Genomic DNA, 21,249 nt, shown 5'->3' with positions numbered 1-21,249 from the left:
ATCTTGTCCAGCCTAATTATAATTGTTTTTGTACAGATTCTATTCGTTCCTCATGTGTAAAGGAATAAGGTGACCAAACTATGCTACAATATTCCAGTATTGATCTCACATATGCAATGTATAGAGTTTTTATCGTGTATGGATCATGAAAATTGTAGCTGAAACGCTTGATAAATCCAAGCATCCCAAGTAACCACGAAGCCGTATATAAGTGCATGAATTTTGCCATATATTTATATTTAAAATTGTGTATATAATGCTGCATTACTTTAAACACCTCATTGAAGCAATATTAAAGTCGAAAAGGGCCCCACTAAAATTAAATTAGTGCCACATATTGCAGCACGTTGACAGCCATTGCTAAAGTGACATAAATGCATGTGCTGTACATTTGCATTTGCACATGCTTAATACGTGCAACACGAAACACCAAAACAAAAATCTATTTTTAGCACCGTTTCGTTATCGACGGCACTGATACCCCCACACATGAATGTTTTAACCATCATTTTTTTGTTGCCGGGTCGGGAGTCGAACCAGAAGTGTTGAAGACCGCTAGATGAGTTCCATACGTGCTGGCGCCTCGGGCCGTTTCTGCTGCAGTGAAAACAACAGATATTTCATTAACTAAAAGGAAACTGTTCTTCTGTCTCAATCATTGCAGTAGAGGGCAAAACGACTATGTCATATGTAATTGTATACAGTATTCCTTATCACATTCTGATAAATTACTGATAAATACATAATGCATTTTAGAAGATATTTAATCAATATAATAAAATTAAAACCTCGTTTAAAACACCCTTCGAACACTGCTCATATGCTGATTGTGATTTCCATTGGCATGTGATAGCAGCCTACAGAATAGGTCATCTCTAAAAAGGTTTAGCTGTCGTTGATCGGTGGCTCAAACGGAGATTAAATTAGTCGGGAGCAAAGAATAAGAATATCAAGAATGCCCACTCCGCTGATGCTCGGGGGACACTAACGCAGCGTTATCTACGGATGAAAGTTCAACCTTCATGCGGTAGTGTGCGTTACTGATTGTATGCGGATATCAAAACATACGCACACTACCTTCTCTTATATCAAATCACGAACACTGTTACAGAGAGCTTCCACCTTGATACGCTTAGAGAGCGCCACTTGTCTTGTCGCTTGACGTTTACATAGAAAAAGGCAAGAGAGGGCATTCTTTCTATTTTATTCTTTGTCGGGAGTCAAATCAGAAACGTTGAAGACCGCTAGAGTTGACCGTAAAGTTGTTCAATCTTGTTGATTTCATTTGTTTATCATTAGATCCAAGCTTTTATAATTGTATTGTTAGAGCAAACTTTGCTAGTTTGTACATTGCATTTATTCAGTTTTTGAAGTGTTGAGTTATTGAATTATCTTATATCACCCTTTAATGAACCCTAATGTAAAGGAAAATGCAATGCATCATTACATTGATAGTACCAATCTAAAGGATTATTGCATGACAAGTGTGGAATTACTGCATTTAGCATTGCAAATGTTGATATTCAGTCTAATTCGTGCAATGATATAATGCTTGTGGTTACTTGGGATGTTATTTGCTCTGCTAATGATTGTGTTATAATGGTCGGTAAATGATAGCTTCGTATCTACTACAACTCCTAAATCTCTTATGATTTCACACTTTTCTTCGTTGCCTAGAGATATTATTATGTCTGGTGTGTTTCGTTTTCTAGTAAAGGCAATCGATTTGCATTTTTGTACGTTTAGTTTCAGTAGACTCTTTCGACACCAAATGGAGAAAATGTTAATTTCTTCTTGGAACATCTGAACATCTTCTTCGTTTCGTATTTCTAAATACAACTTCATGTCATCCGCATAAATCAGAAATTTCACATTTTTTAGTATTAAAGAAATGTCATTGACAAATACAGGTCGGACTCGATTATCCGGGGGTTCAATTAACCGGGGGCCCGATTATCCGGGGCTCGATTATCCGGGGAAAAGTTTGTTTATGATTTGTTTATAAGATTTAAGATTATAATTTGTCAAAAATGTGATAAACATCAAATACAACACCTGAAAAATGGATTTAACCTATTTGAAAATTGTTCTTATTTTTTCACATTTTTCAGCTAAAATTTCATTTCCAAAAAACATGGTTATAATAATACCTGACGTTAAGTTTAGGCACTACAACGTCATGTATGTTAGCTTCTGTGTTTAACGAACAGTTTTTGATTTAAGAACATCAAAAATAAAAGAAAAGAAGCATGGCTCGATTGTCCGGGTGATTCGATTATCCGGGGTGAAATAATTTTAGAGTCACCCGGATAATCGAGTCCGACCTGTAATATGAAAACAAGTGGACCTAGGTGAGAGCCTTGAGGTGCTCCTGATGTTACATTAATTGGTTTGTATTTTTTCCTTTAAATCTGACTATTTGTTGCCGGTTAGTTAAATAAGATTTGATCCAGTTGAGGAGGCTTAATTCGATTCCCAATTTGTGTAATTTAAAAAGCAGCATAGGTATATCCACTCGATCAAAAGCTTTACTGAAATCGGAATAGAGAGCTTCAACATGGTTTCCGTTGTCCATAGCCGTCAATGAGTAGTTAACGAATTCAATTAAATTAGTATTGGTTGAGCGCCCTTTGAAAAATCCGTGCTGCATATTCGTTATTCTGTTTTTGGTTTGCTCAAATAATTTCATTGATAATTGCTTCAAACAGTTTGGGAATACAAGAGATCATGGCAATCCCTCGATAGTTGCTTACGTCTGATTTTCTGCCGCTTTTAAAAATAGGTACCAAGTACGAAATTTTCCATAGCTTAGGAAAGTTGCCAGACTTTAAGGACATATTAAAAAGCCAGAATAGCGGCGCTGTTAATTCAACTGCTAAGTTTTTCAAAAATACAGGTGGAATTTCATCAGGTCCTGGACCTTTGGAAGTATCCAAATTTTTTAAAACTTCTATGATTTCTTGTACTTTTATATGATTAACTCCAACGTTTCTCTCGAGTTCTGGAAGGAAGTCAAAATAATTTCGATCTCGATCTTCTTCAGAAAAAGTCGTATAATTCTGTTGAAAAAATTAGAAAACAAATTGCATATTTCGTCTGAGTTATTTATTTATTTGTCTAATCAACAGGCTATGTGTAAGCCCCAATGATGTTACTTAATTCTAAGATTCAAAGTACAAAACTTACAGTCGCATATAAAACTTACATACTAACAATGGATAGAATGGATAGTCAATTAATACAATACAAATTATAATCGAAACTACACATACAAAAACAAAAAGCAGCATACAGAATAAACACTAAGTAGACCTTGAAAAAACAGACTGAATCTCCGACGAAGTATTTGACGAGACACGTTAAAATCAAACAGTGAAGAAACTCTGTTGAAATTACGCTGCAGCCCATTGACACTCCCGAACATGCTGTAGTTCGCCCGGTTCAAAGGCAGCCGTAGCATGTAATTGTTGCGAAGAGCACGAGGTTGGACATTGATGTCTATTTGACCTAGGAGAGCGGGACATTCGATGCATCCCTGCAGAATATCTGTTACCAGTAAAGCCCTGGCAGTATCTCTACGGGTCGACAGCGGTTCCAAGTGGATTAGCTGACAGCGGCTTTCGTAACTTGGTAAACGATATGGATTGTTCCAAGGCAAACGTCGCTACTCTGATTATACAATCAAATAATTTCCTCCTCGGTGCAATAAATCGAGAACAGTTTAATATTATGTGATCATGTCTTCATAAACAACACCGCATTCACGTAAATTTGAATATTGAATGTTAATGCGATACGAATGACTGTTACAAATATAATGATTGGATATCAATATTGAAAGAGTACAAATGAAATTTCTATTCCCAGATATGTTTTTAAACCGAGGGAAATGATTTACTTTAGGGCAAATTGAATGACACCATCACCCTTTATCACAACAATTCCAATAAAATCCTGAACTGATGTTGAGCTTAGTAGACAAAGTTTTATAAAAGTTAATAAAAAATAATGATGGAACATTGAATACGAAGTTGTTATCATCTATTGTCTTGCTGCCAGAAATCGATACGTTCGTGCTGTTGTACGACGAGAAGCAGGTGAGATCTTTCCGATTAACTCGTTGCTTAACTTTTTATGTTATATTGTAATTTATTTAATTATCGATATTTTTATCATCCTATCATCTATCGGAAGATGTTTCAGCTTTAGACGCTTTCTAAGTTGATGATAAGACTTATAAAATGAATATGCTTGCAAGGACTTGGCCAGGTGTGTGGAGATGAGCGGGTCTATGTTATTGTAGACAGTAGCGAAATCTGCAATGCCAAACTATTTTTTTCAGACAACTAATATTTGAATTGTAATATCTCGGAAACCAGTGAACCGAATTGAATGAAATTTTTAACGTTTATCAACAATATATTCACAGAAAAAAATATTCATGTAAAATTCAGCGAAAAATCATGCACATAAAGGGAATGCTAGAGTTAGTGCATATTTACATGAGATATCATGTAAAATCACGTTACCTTCGTGTAAATTTCCGCTAATAGTCGCGTAACCGGTTGATGTCCATGATGATTTACGCGATTGTTGGCGGAAATTTACACGATGGTAATGTAATTTTATATTATATATCATGTAAAAGTGCACTAACTCTAGCATTCCCTTTATGTGCATGATATCTCGCTGAATTTTAATTACATATTTTTTTCTGTGTTGATACTTGATACGACTGTATAAAATGTAATCCATGCTTGTCCATCCTAAGTTGGCGCCTATGGGTATAACCATAGGCGCCAACTAACGTCATAGGCGCCAACTTGGGGGACGAAACTCTCCAAAATTGGACAATATTGAACGTTTTTCAGCTCGTTCACTATTTTCGCATGAATATACCTAAATAATATAAACTGCATCGATATTTTCCGAATTTCATTGATTTTGAGAAACCTTGCCTCCCCAACTGCGATTTAATTTGGCGCGTATGGTTATACCGGTTTGACTTTTTCTCCCATACAGAGGAAAATAAGTCAAATTTACAATCTTTCTTAAATCCTATCCCATGTTCTTCTTCTTTTTCTTTATGACTCTACGCTCTTTTTGGAGCTTGGCCTGCCTCTCTTCAAATTAGTGTTCTTTAAGCACTTCCACAGTTATTAATTAAAGGGCTTTCTTTGCCCGCCATCGCATGAATTTGTATATTGTGAGGCAAGTACAATGATACAGTATGCCCAGGGAGTCGAACCCGCCGTCTCCGGATTGGCGATCCATAGCCTTAACCACTAGGCTAACTGGAGACCCCCTGTATGTAATAATAAACAAAAGCTTAAATTTGAGTTCGAGTTACTTTAAGTAACTCTTTAAGTTATTATTAATTACTTAAAGTAAGTTACTTTAAGTAACTCGAACTCAAATTTAAGCTTTTGTTTATTATTACATACAGGGGGTCTCCAGTTATATAATATAGTGACCAAATAAATACGAAGACTCACGATTCTATACCAATCATTTGGAAGAGCGAAACATGTAGCCATTTGTTGAAAACTTATAACTATGTAAATTGTTTCACCTAATCTAGCGTTTTTTCTTCTTGGAGTTCTACAGAGACACCAAAAGAAGTATTGGATTACATTGAAAACAGGCTTGCGAGTCCGTTTATTCTGAATTTAACAAAAAAAAAAGAAAAATTTAGAAAATTGCAGTCAAAATTTTAACACTTAAAAACAATTAATTAGTTTATATGTTAACGATTGTAAGATCGTTAACAATTAACTGGGATTAAAACAATAGTTATCAAAATAAAAAAGTTTATTATGACTTTTTGCTTTAATCGTAATTATATGAATGCCATGGGAATAATGTATAAAAGAAAACTCATTTTCATACGCGCCAACTTGTGCCCGCCAACCTGTAACACTTTGGGACTGGGACACCCCTGAAGGGTTGGGTGACAAAACGTCGAAATCTCCATTGAAATATCGGCGCAGAAGACCCATGAAGCACCCTGCAACGTCCTGGAATACCCCTGAAACCCCTAAAACACCTTGTTATGCCCCGTAAACGCATTGGAACACCCCTGAAACCCCTTGAAAACACCGGAAACGCTTTTGTAACGCTACTGAAAGTTCCTGGGACGCTTCTGAACACCCCCTATACCACCTGGAATACACTTGGAGCGCTCCTGAAACCCCCTTGGAACTTCCCTGAAACTGCCTAAAATACACCTGGATATCTCTTGACACCCCTGTGACCATCTGGAATATTCCTGGAACTGGAACGCCTTTCGAAAACAAAATCTGCCAGTCCTGCTAACAGTGGTAATGCCAATAGATCATAGATGTATAATGAAAGTGTGATTTTTTTTTAATTTTTTTATTTAAATAAATTGATTCAATAAAATTCTGATAGAAAAGTAATGCAAAGAGTTAAGGACATCTCAACAATACATCCGGGGAAAATATTTGAAACCGAAGAAGATTTTGTATGTTAAATCGTCACGGGGAACTTGGGCTACCTAAATTGATTATTCCATCTTAATGTATCACCCTAATGAACGAACAACCAGCCTATGCAGTCCTGCTCCTTGCACGAGATGCATTCGATTTTTCAAGACAAGTTGTAGTTTTTCCAGCTTCCTTATTTTTGCTCCGTTCGTTCCCCCTAGCGTCAGCATCATGTAAGTACAACAACCTTCCATAGGTTCGTTTTGAGCGCTTTCAGAGTTTATACCAGCAGCAGCAATGCAATAAAGCAGCGCGCGGTGGCGTTGAGATTTTTTAGTATCGCGAGGAATGTATCTCCCACTTATATTGTATAGTTTAGCTGTTTTGCTTTGCACACCGTTGTTTGCTGTCGCAGAGTTAACAACGCAGTGTCGGCGGTTTTTTAATTCACTTCTTGTCTCGCGTGTCAGCACATCAGAAAAAGGGGTTTCCGCGGTGTGGTCAGCTGGCAGTGACTAGTGTCGCCTAGTGTGAACATCAAGTGCATTGTCCAAGCTCCTAGCTATTGTGAGAAGTGATACCGTGCTCTAGTGACCATCTGTAGACCATGTATGTATCGCTATCTTTATGGATCAAATTAAGAAAACCGGAGCTGCAATCGGCATGCGTGATTTCAAAAACCGACCTAAAGCGACTTGGTCGGTTGGATGGAGCGAAACTGGTGAAAAATGTGTAATATCATGTCGACCAGCGCGCGCAACTCTGAAGACATGCTCTCAGGCTATACTACGGGCGGGCACATTGCCAAAGCAGATCAAATTGGCAAGACAAACGCTGTGAATACTGAAGAAATTATGTGACATGTTTCCAAGTTAGTCAATCAACACTACAATGTTGACCGTTGTTACATTGAAGTAAAACAATGATGAATGGGGTTTTTGTGGAAGGTTGGTTGTAGAAATAGTGTCATTTATGTGCTGAAGTTGATGCTGAGGGCACAGACAAACAGACGTATCACTTGGAACAAAGTGCGATTAAAGTCATCGTCGCAAAAGCATAATCGCCCAACTACGCTGTGTTTCGCAAACCCACTGAATAGATGGCGGTAGTGAGCAAACGTCAAACAGGAGCCAAAACGATGCTAGCGCCATGAGCGAGAGATTTGCGTACTACGGAATATTTGAATGGTCCGTTAAAAAGGCAAACGATGGGAAGTGGATAGAGTGAGACGTCTGTTTGTCTGTGCTGAGGGCATGATATTTAGGATCACAGTGCCCATTCGTAACCTCACGTTTCTAAGTTCATATTAGGTATTAAAAAAACAAAATGATTACGACATCGAATAATTTCCTTAATAATTTCGTTCTTTTTGTGTCCATAAGTGATTACTTGTAAAAAAATAAAAAATAAGAAACAACATAAACACCGTCACAATCCTTCGTTTAGAACATTCATGAAGATTGTGTGAATAAAAATGTTTTGGGTTTACAGATACATTTATTTATGCATTTGATACAGATTTATATATGGACTTTGAATGTGGTTTTTCAACGAATCATTACTCAATGTTTTGAGTAGGATGAAATATTACCCTGTAGTACCGGATTTAGTATTTGGAGGGTCAGGCACATCTTGTGAATGGGACTCCAAACATAAACTGAGCGACAAGCACTGACTCACAGACAAACAAACGTATCACTTGGAACAAAGTACGATTAAAGTCATCGTCTCAAAAGCATAATCACCCAATGTTAATTACGCTGTGTTTCGCAAACCCACTGAATAGATGGCGGTAGTAAGCAAACGTCAAACAGGAGCCAAAACGATGCGAGCGCCATAAGCGAGAGATTTGCGTACTATGGAATAATTGAATAGTTCGTTAAAAAGGCAAACGATGGGAAGTGGATAGAGTGAGACGTCTGTTTGTCTGTGACTGGCTGTTACGAAAGTTCTCACTCTAAAATGCACAGAAAACCATTAACGGATTTTCGCAAGAAATTAACAAAGATTCGATAAAATCTGCCGAATCTTCGGTAATGTTTACTAAACTTTCGGAAAAAATTGACAGTACTTCGGTGGAGTTGTGCTTAACTTGGTATTTAAGCCAAGCCTTGGTAATCGGTATTAGAACGGCTGCACAAGCAACTCTAAAATTAATGTGTTAAGTTTTGTTTTCTCAGTGATCCTTGTGGAATTTTAAATAATAGTTATATCACAGATAAACAGACGTATCACTCGGAACAAAATGCGACTAAAATCATCGTCACGAAAACATAATCTCCCAATGCTAATCACGCTGTGATTCGCAAGCTCACTGAGTAGATGGCGGTAGTGGTCAAACGTCAAACTGGAGCGAAAACGATGCTGGCGCCGTGAGTGAGAGATTTAAATTATCCGTTAAAAAAGGAAACGATGGGGAGTAAGTAGAGTGAGATGTCTGTTTGTCTGTGGTTATATGATTTGAACCGGGGTAAACTTGATAAATCGGATATTAACTTGTAATTCCATTTTATGAACTTCTCACGTTGCACACTATTTCCAAAGGCGCAATTTCGTGTTCGAAATTATATTGGGCTTGAAAAATTGATTTTAGAGGGAGAGTGTCTTAAAATAAGTTGTTTGGTATATCAGGTTCTTTCTTCGGGAAATATCACTAATGTTATTAATCCATCTTAGAAGTGAGATAGATTTTTTTAAGAAGTAAATATAGCGCGTTTATGTCTACATCAAAGTTGTAGAAAATGTCATTGCCGACGAACTTTTGTTTCAACTGCGCAATTTCTAGAGACATGGGCCATAATTTGTGAATGACTCCTTGAAATCAGTTATTTGTTGTAACTTTTTCCCGACATTCAAGAATTTTCAAATGTTCTACCAAGTTATTCAATATGACCAAAAAATAGGTATTTATTTCTGAAGACGGCAACATTGTAGCTTTGATATTTCAAAAGATATTTAAAAAAATGGTTTGTAACCATTAGCGGAGCCAGCTTTTTCTCTTTTCTTGCTCACTCTCCTAAACATACACGAGAAAGAGCGGGATGGAAAGAGGGGGCAAGCTGCCTCCTCTTCTCTCTCTCTCTCTCTCTCCTCTCTCTCTCTCTCTCTCTCTCTCTCTCTCTCTCTCTCTCTCTCTCTCTCTCTCTCTCTCTCTCTCTCTCTCTCTCTCTCTCTCTCTCTCTCTCTCTCTCTCTCTCTCTCTCTCTCTCTCTCTCTCTCTCTCTCTCTCTCTCTCTCTCTCTCTCTCTCTCTCTCTCTCTCTCTCTCTCTCTCTCTCTCTCTCTCTCTCTCTCTCTCTCTTCTCTTCTCTCTCTCTCTCTCTCTCTCTCCTCTCTCTCTCTGTTTTGTAACATTTACCGAGGCTAGCTTCCTTAACATTGAAATGTTAGCTATAAACTATGTTAGTTCGTAACTGAAATAAAAAAAAAACTCAAAAAATATTGAATATTGAACTTTATTGTCCTCAAAAAAAAACATATATTTTATCCTATAGAAATGACCAATATTTTTCAATATGGAGCAGATAGAACAAAAGTTTGTTCGACAAGTTTTCTCATAATGACGAGCTATTTCTTACAACTTTCTTGAAGGACATCAGTACACCACATTCACATAGGGTACTCAGCAAGCGTCTGCATCGATGTAGGCGAATTGATCACAAAACTAACCTTCTTCGTTTATTAGTTGACGCTCACCGCACTTACGTTGTACACACTCAGTATGACTGTCTGGTCATAATGACTCCAATGCACGACTAGGGCTAATACTTTCAAAAGTAGGTTTCTTGTCTATCTATCAGCCAACTTCTTTGAACAAACTAAGCTTTTTGTACCGACTTTTTGAACCATCCAAGCAGAATACCTTCTTCGAATGAATCAAAGGATAAGCATAACAGGGCGAATTCAAAGCTACAAATCTGATTACACTCATTCGAAAAAAATAAGCTTGTAATTGTAAGTTCAATTTTTCATGATCAAAAAAGAAAATTAACACACAAAAATACTGTAAATGACATGTTACTGTCTTTAGAAGAAATGGTGCCTACAAATTTAATAAGAATCGGTTCAAAATTGACTGAGTTATGGAAAAACCAGACCCTTGCAAAAAAAAGTATCGGTGTATAGCCAAAAAACTGATACTACCCCTAACATGCTATCTTCACTTATGAAAAAAATAATAAAATTTCACTGTCACTTCTAGGTACAGGGGATACTCAAAATAACTAGGACAGGTAAAATTTTCACTTTTCAAAAAATGTTCAACTAGCTGTAACTTTTTGGAAAGGGCATCAAATATTCTCAAATTTTGACAGTAAGTTCATCAACTAGTTGTGTATCAGTGGTCAAAATTTGGAAAAGATGGCCAACGTTGAGCTGTTATATCTCCGCATTCAATGAACCGAATGCAATGAAATTTTGATCATTTATGACTTATATAATGTTCTATTAAAAAAAATTGACTTAACTTAAAATTCTTTTCACGAAAGAAAATTACGATTAGATAATTTTTCTAATACATAAATACACAAATTTATCCAAAACTTCATCATCGTTTCAAAATTTGAGATAGTAATTATAGTTCATTTAAATTCCCTCTAATTGACTTGAACATATTTATGTTTCAAAGGAAAACAACCAAATAGCCGGCATTAAATTGAAATTTTCTTATTGATAATATCAAATTAAGGAGAAACTTCAGAGAATACCAATATGGCTGCCACAATGCCCGACTTGGACCCCTACTCACGTTTTCAAGAGCATCAATCTTGAAAATTCGTAAACAAATGCGCTCGATTTGGAAAAGCTGCCTCTTTTTGCAAGTGAGCAAAGCCAGGATAAACAAGTGCGGCTTGGTTCGAGGCCTCGTTCGTCAGATTTGTGCCTCTAAAGTTTGTATGCAAAGTTGCAATGGGATTTGTTGACGTTTCACCTTAAGTCAACCGTTTTCCAAAGTTCATTATATTAGTCATTATACACATGAATAGGTGAATCGAAAAAGTTATTGCTGCCAAGCTGATAGAAGTATACAATTTTGGTTGGCTTAGGGACGAAACGTCGAATACCATAACGTCGAAAGGCACATAACGTTGAAAGGGTGAAACGTCGGACGAGTAATCTAGGCATAACTATAGCGAGTTCTTTTTATTTTGAAGGAATCCCATTCTTTCACTTTTCGACGTTTGTCCTTTCGACGTTTTGTCCCTTCAAAAGTTTTGTTGAAATTTGACATTCGCCGGTTCATCACCCAACCGTTATGTTTAACTGGAAAAAATATTTTCGCCTTAATTATTAGTTTTAGAAAGATGCTGTCTTCTGGAATTTTTTTTTAAATTTTTGGGAACATTTTTTTTTTTAATTATGTGAAATTAGGGTGGTTCAAATGGTTCTTAAGAGAAGAATGTCAACTTTTCATTGTTTCTATATAGAGCAATGAAATGTTCTACAAAGTTGAGAATTCTGAACAACTTTACCGAGCAAACTACTATTTTTCAAAGAAAAACATTAGGGTGACACCCGAAAAAAAAAGTTGTCTTTCGGTAACATTTTATACATTGATTTTTCACATTAACTTTGTTCCGAACAGTTTTAATGCATTTAATATCCAACATTTTTACAAAAGACAGCAAAGTTCTATATCCTTAATTATATTATATTATATTCACTGCTATTTACCATTTAGATAACAGTGAAATAATTTTCATTAGAGGCGTTATAAATTTGAGCGAAAAAACTGCCTTTTAATAGTTGATGATTGCTGATGTATGATTAGGATCAAATAACCATCATTCAGTCATCAGCAATCTTCAATTATTCAAAAGCAGTTTTCTTGCTGTAAATCACAAAACCGTCGATGAAAATGGTTTCACTGTTATCCAGGTGGTTACTACAGTGCAGTGATAAATCTGTGTCAACATTGGTTGAGATTTCAGCAAGTAAACTGCTTTTGAGTTTTTGCTAAACGATGATGGTTTGTTTCCTCTTAAATACCTATTTGACCCTGTATACCAGCATCTTAAGTTATACAACCCTTCTCACATCACAAATATGATACAAAAATGTAGAAAATAAGTTAGTCCAAGTCTAACCGAACGATTCGAATTATCGTTGGTTCAGACATTTACATGTCATACTGCATTTCTCCCGAATTCAAATGCTGCGCATTTTTTCTTTAACACCGTCATAAAATTTTGTTCACGTACCTCAAAAGCCTGTATCATTCGCACCGTACCCTTGGCAAAAAAGAAGCTGAGAGCCATGTATTCCTCTGTTTCCCGTGTTGAAAAACTACGTTTGGTAGTCGGCGATACAAGAGGAAAAAAAGTATTCTATGTGTTATGTCGAAACATCACGCGCGAATGACGATTGCGTCAAACCCAAAAACAACCTCTTTTCGTTTGGAATGTAGTCCTATCTAGTATCGGGCTGAGTATGGCATTCATGTCAAAATAATCAACAAAAAAAACTGGACAACGCGGTAAAATTTTTAGAATAGTCTAACCACTGCAAAAAAAATGTGAGAGAAATGGTACACAAAATGGCACATTGATCTTATTTTTCTTTACGTTTGAGTAATGTCCCAATAGTGACAATTCCTTTTCATACAAAATGGTCAAGTTTGAAGGGATCTATCTTGGCTTCTAGAGCACCGATTGCCCTGAAATTTCAACTACAGCTCAGAAATAACTTGAAATCTGATTTCTGTGAAATGTATGCTATTTTATATAACTATTGAAAAGTTATTCAAAAACTGTTATTTTAAGAAAAATCATGAAAAATTTAAAATTGAAATAACTCTGAAATGCGAATGTTTAGGGCAATGCTTCGGCGAAATTACTCACTTCAACAATGCGTCCAACTTTGTAGAATAAACTAAACGCTAAAATTGACTGTGTTAAAAATATTTTAAAATCAAATGTTTACCATTTTTTTGCAAAATTAAAAAAAAATATAACTTTTAAGGTTTTAAACAGAATTGCAGAAGTTTTCCGTCATGTTGTCTTGTCTCGCTCTCTCTCGTGATCCTTCGCTAAAGATCTATTCCATTTTCTGTCATGCCACTATTTAATATTCATCCATGCCCATCTTAATCGCTGAGATCCGAGAAACAAGAAGTTGTCTTGTACCAACCAGATCTGTGGCAGAGATGTCCGGCATTCTTTCAGCATTTCCAGTTCCCCGCATTCTACCAACTTTGGCGCCATTTTCCTCAACATTACCAGAGATTATCATTATCACTTTTCATTCGAATACATACTTCAATTACCTGCAGATCCTCCTCGAGGTATCGTGATCGTATAAGGAATCACTGTTTTTTGCGTTATGTACATGCTACATATAATACGGGGGTGAATATTGCTTGACCGAAATTTCTGTTGGAGCCCGTAGAACTAATTTTCATGTGAACGGTTGGACTCAGTTTAAACACTAGCAATATTCATCCAATGAGTGCAGAACAAGTTGAAAACAGAGTAAAATATGCAGTTTTTACAGTGTTCCGCATCAGTTCCTGTTTATCGGAATAAATGTATACAAGAAAGCTGTTCCATTTTCTGTATTTCTTATTTTAGTATTGATGATATTCATTCATCTTTTTCTTCTTAATCGAAAATAATAAACGCTTTTCCAAAAATGAATCATTACCTGCTCAATTTTTATATTATGTTTACCCTAGAAGCACAAGATAATCCCAGAGGCGCCAGTTCAACTGCGCATTACCCCTTCATCAAGTTTGCAATTATCTCAATCGCGATCGCGTTTACTCGTGCACCTATAGAAAAGCAAGTTTGACTCATCTAGAGCTTGATCTACTGCGTGCACGCTATGGATTCTACTCACCTGCCGTGATTAATCAGAATCAGTGAAATTGCAAACCGGCGATAATTAATTGATGCTTGGTTTTTTCCATTCATTCTAAATGTGTGTTGTAGGTTCACAACGGTCAATTTGTAATTGGCCTATCCACAAGCTGGCAACATCCACATTGATTGTTGGGATAGGGTATTCCCCTTTTAATAATAAGGTGTCATGTGTTGTGCTGAATGTAGATCATTATTGGGTGTTGGATTACAGAGATACTTAACACTCTACTTGTCAGCAATAATAATATTGGCATATAAAGAGTTATATTTTAGATGCATTAATAGTTATTTATGTAACGAGTTGCAAAAAGTGGATTTTTCAGCACGAGTCGTACATTTATCCAACGAGGCTTGCCGAGTTGGATAAATACAAAGAGTGCTGAAAAAATCAAGTTTTGCAAAGAGTACCAAACAAAATTTTATGCAATGATTTTTTCATAATGCAACCCATTTGAGTTGCATAATGTTCATAATGCAACTCAAATGAGTTGCATTATGAACATTATACAACTATTTTTCATTATGCAACTCATTTCAGTTGCATAATGTGCCAATTCGGAAAAATGGCCATTATGATACCAAAATTAGTTATATAAAACATAAATTATGATACTGAATTGCATATATATGTTTTTTAAACTCATGTATGTAGTATTTTTTTAGTTCCAAACAGAAAGTTGCATGCACTGAAATTGACTGTGAAATTGAAGCTGTATTGATTTTTTTTTATTGTAACTGTCATCGAAAAAACAAGCTAATATTTCTTTCAACCATAGTTTATAACTAAGCAGACATAGAAAAAGCTGAAACAATTCTTCCTCAAATATTTCATAATGAACCCAATTACCACTTACTTAGGGTTTCTTCATAATCTTCTTTAACATTTCCCCCAGTGACACATGATTGAAACCCGTCCGACGGTTTTTTGTCTACGTAGTGGTAATGTCTTCTATAAACTGATGAGAGTTCTTTCAGAAATTTACCATACAGTTTGTCCACAGACAAATAGACGTCTCACTCTACTCACTCCTTCGCAAATCGCTCGGTCACGGCGCTCGCATGGCACAAATTTCCCAAATGGAGGAGAACGTGCCTCTGGAGCCGACCTACTGATACTGAGTGGTTTGCGTAGCACAGCCTGGTTAGCATTGGGCGATTATGTTTTCGTGACGATGCTTTTTATCGCAATTTGTTCCAAGTGATACGTCTGTTTGCCTTTTTTTTTAAAAGAATTTCACATTCCAGGTCATCGAAAGCATACTTTCGAATTTCACCACTACGTGGCGCCTGTATACATAGTTACGTCTGGTACGGCTTTGGTGGGTTATATCATACTACAGTGACGATTCGTTCGTTGAGAGCTCGTTAGATGGGCTGTCTCGATGGTTGAATGTTCACTGGTTGGGGCAAAACCCAACTAAAAAGCACTGTCAATGTCAAAATAGATGTCAAAACGAGTTTGACGTCTGACCGCCGTCGCATCACAGCTCCTGTATACAGAACGTTTACGCAAGTATGTGAGTGTTCCGTGACGTATTTCTCGTCACTTGCGTGTGTCTAGAGCATTTTGATCAGTTGTCAGTTGCCCCAACGAACGAACACGATTCGCTAATTGGGGCGCAGTCGTGACCCAACCAGCGAATCTGGACTGTACTAAATCCAGAAGGGATAGCCTTCCTTTGCGGGCAGGTCAGATCGAGTTGCACGTGGGCATCATTTCTTGATGTCTGCTAAGCAGTTGGAAGCGGGCGGGGTTGACCCTGCCCGTCTTCCGAGGACAAAGGGAGTGGTGAGAACCACTCGGGAAACTGGCTAAGCGCCAGCATGAACTCTCCAAAGCGAGTCATCGATGTTCGTTGCTGCAGGCTACGCAGCTAACCTTGAGGGTGCGATGTGCACTAGTCCCTCTCTGAAGCAATGCCTTATTGGTGGTTCCGGAGAGACGAAGGGTTTGGCGACCATAGGAATGTGTTTTAGTGGGTCGAGGAGAGAGTAGTCCTGGCTTTTACTTTTTTTATTGTTGTAGAAGACGCCCTTAACCCCACACTACCCTAACCTTCCTGTTTGGGTGTCTGTTGAGCAGATTTCCCCCCTATGGTTTAAAAGGAAAAAAAAATCCAGATAAGAAGGACCGATCTTCGGCAAAGTTGTTCAGGAGTTCAGGACGATCGAGTACTTCCAGGTCATGAAGAGCATGAATTACTCCACCACGTAGCGCAAGTGTACATATTTACTTCCGGTACAACTTTGGTGAGATATATCACAAGCTTGAAGCCAGATAGAATCTCGTGCAAATCCGTGCCGGAAGTAACTATGTACACTAAGCGTCACGTGGTGGTGAAATTCGGAACTATGTTCTTCATAACCTAGAAGTACTCGTAGTCCAGAACAACTTTGCATAAAATCGTACCTTCCTATCTGGCTTCAATCTTGTGATATATCTCACCAAAGCCGTCCCGGAAGTAAATATGTACACTAGCGCGAAGTGGTGGGGAAATTCGGAACTATAAAATCCATCACCAGGATGTGATTTTTGTTCTGAACAACTTTGCCGGAGCCAGAATGTTGCTATCTTGTCGAGGTTCCGAGAAAACTCACTGCATGAAATTTCAATCGGCTTTCACTACAACTTTCTAGGATAGTCCAGGATTCCGATAACGAAAAAAGATTGAAATTTGGTTCACCAACTACTGAGATATGGAAACCCTCAAAAATTTTCCCACAGCATGGTCGTGCGGAATACCCGCGAGTTTACCGAATCGACTATGTGGGCCGCTGAACAAAATTTACAGCGATTTCAACGATTAAATCAACGTTGACGTTGATTCAACGCAACCCGTTAGCGTTAACGTTGATTGCCAAGAAAATCAATGCACCAGCGTTGACGTTGATTTGTTATATTAAATATTACTTCAACGGCATTCGTTGATTATGGCTAACAACCCTGGGTCAAACCATCGGGGATAGACAGCACTTTTTTGTACATATTTTTCACAAAAAAAAAATTTGCTATTAAAAATTACTTGGCCGGAGCCTGTGGCGTAGTAGTCACACGTTCACTTCATAGTGGATGGTCATGGGTTCAATACCAGCCCCGGCACTTGCAATTTTTTGTCAGTTGTTCTTCTTCCCGAGAGTGGCTGACCATCTTTTGAGTCCGTTAGGGACTCTGAAACTTGGGTATCGGCTAACGGCAACTCATAATGGACCCCCAATCGAACTGGAAAAAGAGCAAGAGCCACACATGCCACAAATCAATATTCTCATGCTTATCATTCTACCATAGACAAGGTAGAAAGTGACAGCAGCGCAAAGGCAACCAGTTCGATATAGTAGAATTAGAAAAGAATACATTTAGGCGTTGGCGCTATACAAAGTGTAAGTGCATCAACTGCCAATTGGAATCGCTCACGCAGTGCCCTAGTAGACAGAGAGCTGTAAATTAGGTTAAGTGGTTGAAAAATGAAAAATTTCCTGAATTCCATGATTTTTGCAAATGAAATTCACTGATAATGATACATTTTCTAGTTTATTTTTTCAAGTAATACAATACCCTGTAGATTTGTGACAGTAGTTTTTGCTGATTATTTTTGTAAAGTAATTGTAGTAGTTTTTTTTTTTATTTTCGGTACAACTCCCGATGAAAATCCTGAAAATCTCTGGTGTACCTTGCTTAAGAGTTATTTGTTGGAATACCACATGACGTACCTGAAATAATTATAAAGAAATGTGTATTCTAAATTAATTCGGAGTTTTACGAAATTTCATTTTACTATTGTTAATTAAAATTGACAATTTTGAAAACATTTGCTGACGTAGTGTACGATTTCGAAAAAAAATTGGCCTGATGAACAAGGAGAGTTAATAAGAATGGAATTACGCATATGAAGTCATCATCTCAATTTCAATTTTAGATTATGAGTTCAAAAACACAATTCTTATGGTACACCTCACGGAACCCACCAAGTTTAAAACTTTACTACGTCGGAAGTGCACATGATTGTCCCCTCTGGAAGGCCTTGTCTACCGAAGCGAGTAGAGTCAGATTTTTTAGACACCGACACATTGTCTAGCCTTGCATTAGTTTTCGGCAGTTCAGACCCGACTAGAAAAAAATAACAAGTTTATAACACATTGTGTTATGATGTTATGAAATTTTTCTATAACTCATTATGTTATAAACTAGATGCAGGATGATGTTAAAATAACTAAAATCGTAACAAAAAGTACACCGGTCTAATCAAAATAATAACCTATTTTGTTATAATCAGATCAAAATTCTAACACAATATGATATTAATTTTAGCTTCAAGAAAACTAGTTTCTATCATATTTTGATACAATTGTGTAAAATGATGTTCTGAATGTCAAGGAATCAAAACTAAATTAATTCACAATGAGTTATTGAACAGCATTTATAACACAATATGATACAATTGAGTTATAATATTTTTAAACACCAAAGATGTTAAACATGATTATATCACAATGAGTTATACATATCATGGTTTGTTAAATTTATGTTATATTTTTGTTAGATTCTTCTAGTCGGGGAGTTAATTACACGCTAGTTCTCTGAACTAACTTTTTTTTTTGGTGGGTAGGTAGTGGCCGCAGATATCGAAAGGCATTTTGAAAATTTCATTGCCACACTACTGCGATCACTAGTGTGGTAGAAACCTTTACCAGTGCAGAAAGTTGTTTCTCGTGGTCACCATTTTTTGTGGATAAGATCTTTGTTGCAGCCTTCATGTCGTTCGCTCGCATGTCACACAGCACTAAGCAGTGGTTAAGAGATAATGATAAAAAGATGTTGTTTCGAAAATGTTGTTTACTTTTTGGCATGTCCAACTGGTGAAACACTCCATATTCCATAGCCAATGTACACACATGACTGGATCTTATTTCCGGCCTTTGCCATTGAAAAGTTGGTAAATAAATTAGCAATCAAATATTCAAATAAAGTGACGGTGCCATTAGTAATCCTGCCATGCTCCCAAATTCATCTTATAAAAAAAATAAAGCGATTACGGTGCCGATTAACTCCGTTCTTTTTGTTATCAGACCTCTAACAAAAATACAAAAAAAAAAAAAATATATAAAAATGAATTTCTGTGTGCTTGTCTGAACTGAACCGATCTGTGTGAAATTTTGTACGCAGGGCTTTTTTGGGGCCGGTCAAGGTTTTTAGCATGGTGTGAGACCCCTCTCCTCTCAGGAAAGGGGGGCTGCCATACAAATTAATTTGCGGGAGAAGTCCTTATGGAGCTGTAAGTATGTCAAAATATGCAATAGGCAGGCAGTGCGACGTATGCCGGGACAGCTAGCAAGAAATAAATATTATTGATAAATTTCTTACGAGGTTGCGATACTGCAGAAGTACCAGTTCGGTTCCAAATTTCAGCGATGTTAGCTTTATAATTCATTATCGATTCTTGGTAGAATTTTTGGGATTGGGCGACGATCTATAAAAAAATGTGATTACTAATGCTAACCAGATTCAGAATGCAAAGAAGGTTTTTGACATCAGTTTATTTGATGCAGATTAACTGCAGAAAAGTTGCAAAATCGATTCTAACTGGTTTTTGTTTCGTTCTAGTTAATGCATTTTTAGTGTTGTGATTTATGACAAGGAAATATTAGATTAAATAAATATGCAAGAAGCAGTTTGTTGAAAAACGAGTTTGAATGTCGAATGTCCACATTCTAGACAGAATTTGGACTCCTACAGTAGATAAAAAAACATAATACTTTGAACACTTCCTGCCCTGTTCATGATGACACACTCAACCTTGATGCCCTTACACTTGACGGTGACACGTGCACGATCGCAAAGGCAGGAGATACGCCAATACGAATCAATTTAAACGATCCGAACCCAATGTCAAGGTCGTCACACCGGTGCGTGGTCAGTCAAGTGGCTGAAAGACTGCTGAAACATCTCTTGGATTGCTTCCTCCACATCGTTCGGCGAGCATGGCATGGCATATTCGTTCGCCGGTTAATCCCCTTTGCTTGAAGCTTTGTTGTGGTTTGCCTGCTTCTGCACCACGAGCCACTTGCGTACTTTAGTTTATTTATTTTTTATTTTGCCGCTTATGGTGACGACAGTCATTTCGTAGTTCCACTCTCATTCAAGTCTTTGGTTAAAGGATTGGTTCACAGAAAATTGGATAGCGTAGCTAATTAGACGTTTTTCGTTGGAATTTAAATATTTTCAACCAAATGAATTGAACAAATGCAATTAATTGTCATTATTATAGTTATGTTTGTTTACAACGAATTTCCAAAAGATGATTTTTTCAGCACGGGGCTTGCCAAGTGCGGAAGAACGTTAGAAATCGCCCTTCGCCGAAAATGATCAAAATCTATGCGATATGGGACGATTCAAATATGACGTCCATCATTTTTCAGGGATTTTAGACCCCCTCCCCCCTCTGTCACGCTTTTTCGTATACCTAACATATGGAGTGTCACACTTTCTCAGACCCCCCCTCCCCCCTAAATGATGGACGTCATATTTGAATGACCCCTATGCCCAGCATCAGAATTCAGGGGCTCTAAAGCATACCTATTTCTTTCGGGACGGAGCACAAAAAAGGAAAATCTCCATAGAAATTGCTTAACTTTGACTCTTCAGAACTCTAGTACTTTCCAACAAAACATACAAAATTATGCAAAATTGTTATTGTTCAACAACATAATTGTGCTGGTTCGCCACGAAAGGGATATCCGGATGCAAATCAAATGCACCACCAAATACCATACACGAAATCTGTCTAAGCTCAACATACAAAAATTAAGCTACTGCAGTATAGGTAAACCAGCTTGAAAGATAGGGGAGACTGGGGAGACTTGATCCCTTTTTCTTAATTTGCCTGTAACTTTAAGAAAAAACACAAAACTAGATCGTATTTTCGTACAGAATGGCAGGTAAACATCTAT

The 21,249-nt window shown here is 37.1% G+C and overlaps 1 protein-coding gene across 2 annotated transcripts in view; it reads left to right on the top strand.

Moving 5' to 3' along the window:
* The first annotated feature begins 6,813 nt into the window (after positions 1–6,813).
* LOC109404973 (alpha-tocopherol transfer protein) overlaps positions 6,814–21,249 on the top strand; it is a 31,953-nt gene continuing 17,517 nt past the window's right edge. The window contains exon 1 of one of the 2 annotated variants that reach the window (XM_029863391.2): positions 6,814–7,055. The gene's annotated coding sequence lies outside the window, so the exon portion shown is untranslated. Of the gene's footprint in view, positions 7,056–7,086; positions 7,394–21,249 lie in introns of those variants that run through there. The other variant, XM_062858617.1, reaches the window with a different exon arrangement.

The sequence above is a fragment of the Aedes albopictus genome, chromosome 3 (genome assembly GCF_035046485.1).
Source record: "Aedes albopictus strain Foshan chromosome 3, AalbF5, whole genome shotgun sequence".
Taxonomy (NCBI): Eukaryota; Metazoa; Arthropoda; class Insecta; order Diptera; family Culicidae; genus Aedes; species Aedes albopictus.
This window is presented reverse-complemented; position numbering and strand designations above follow the sequence as displayed.